Genomic DNA, 1920 nt, shown 5'->3' with positions numbered 1-1920 from the left:
CAATGTCTACTGTTTCATTGTGTAAACTCTTCCACAATTTATCAGAATTTTTAATTCCTGCATGAGAGAGACTGCAATGGGAATAGCAATATAACTTAAGTTAACTGTGCTCTTGATCACAGTTAAGGTAAATTGGCTGAGCTGTATGTGAGGGTCCAAGAGAGGAATAATGAGGGGAGGGAAGGGAGAGCAAACAACTAGTAGTGAGTGAACTTGGCAGAGCTGTGGAGGGGACTGGAGAGTACGTATGTTCAGGCCAAGACTGCTTATGTTGCCAGAACTCCTTAGAGGGCGCTTGTACAGCATTAAGCCTGTCCAGAGCCAGTGCAATCCACATGTCACTTTTACATGTACTGAAATCACCCAACCCCTTTTCGCTGTTTGTGCATTAATCAAAAGTTATAATAAAAAGAAAACATGATCATAGCAACCAGACTAACATAACCCAGTGGTTTCCAGACATTAGCCCTGCATACGTTAGAATGAAACACATGTTTGGAGAATTATGCTTTAGGTTTCCATGGTAAGTATTCCCATAAAACATACTTTCTGCTGAATTACCATGAAAACTAAAGAGAGGAGTTTTTGAAGCTTCAGCATGGTGGCTTTAACAGGAATCAGACAGATTCCTGGCAATACTCTTATTATTCAAAAGAGTCATCTGATTTCAGGTTCTACCCTATCTGTATTTTCCTTCCCCATACCCAGCTCTAAAATACTACAAGGATTGCACTGAAAAAACACTATCGAGAAAATAGCCCTTATGACTCTTTAAGAAACTGTGCAGAAATATGAAGTTAAACATAAACAAATGTACTGAAAACAGGAGAGAAACATGGAAGAATACTTCAGACATGGCATGAAAACATTAGTGCTCCTGCAAATTAATTCTTCAGAAAAATACTATACCCACTCACGTATACAAACAAATGAATTAAAACACAAACCAAAAATGTCCTTCCAATAAAGCAATTAAGCCATATCTCCAATGGAACATGGAAGGAAGAAAAGATTGTTGCTGGGCTTTTTGTGTTATATATTTATGTGGCTCTCAGATACAATGGGAAGAAAGAACTGATGAAAACCTACAGTAGATGCACTCTATTTCTGGATGCATTAACTTTGTATCTCAGTTCCCAGAAAAAGAGGTGGAAATTCATCTTCTGTCAAATTTCAAAGTGCATTGCACAACCCAAAATTCACAAGATGGACTATATGATTCTACCAAGTCATTATTTCTACATACAGGCCACATCCAGACATGCGTGGATGTTTGCTTTCTTGGGAACATCTAGCGACGACACACCTTGCACCACTACTAGTCGTCCCTGGTGCTTGTGCTGCATGCAACAAGTTACACTGGGTGGGGTAGGAGAGGTTGGGGTCTGCACTGGACTGGCCCCAGCAGTCTTATCTGGGGTCCTGATGGCCTCTTGGAGCTGCAGCAGCAGTGATTTTTGCTGTGCAGAGCCTGGCCAGTAGTGGAGGGTCTGGCTTTTGGCCGTGTATACTGCCGCTGTGTGCACTGCTCCATTTTTTTCATGGGTTTTTTGACCTCTGAATATTCAGGGGTCAAAAATCCCTCTGTGCTGCTCCCTTGCAGCGCAGAGAACAACAGAACATGTGTTATGTGGTGCCACAGATGTGTCTGCGGTGCCATGTACTGCATGGCCATGCTCATCCAGACATGACCACAGGGTTTAAAACTAACCATGGACCAAACCAACCCTCATTTATGTAAGCATTACCAATGAAGTCAATGAGAGCCTGCTAATCAGTTAAAATAACTGCATCCCAGTAGTGGTATTTGTGTGTGACTGGGGCAGCAGTCCCAGGTGCCAGCTCGGCAGACACTGGTAGACTTGATTTGGGGGGGTGGGGAGGAGGGATGACGGCGGGGAGAACGGAGCGGGGAAAGAG

Source organism: Alligator sinensis, unplaced genomic scaffold, assembly GCF_000455745.1.
Source record: "Alligator sinensis unplaced genomic scaffold, ASM45574v1 scaffold135_2, whole genome shotgun sequence".
Lineage (NCBI taxonomy): Eukaryota > Metazoa > Chordata > Crocodylia > Alligatoridae > Alligator > Alligator sinensis.
Note: the sequence above shows the minus strand (reverse complement) of the source record.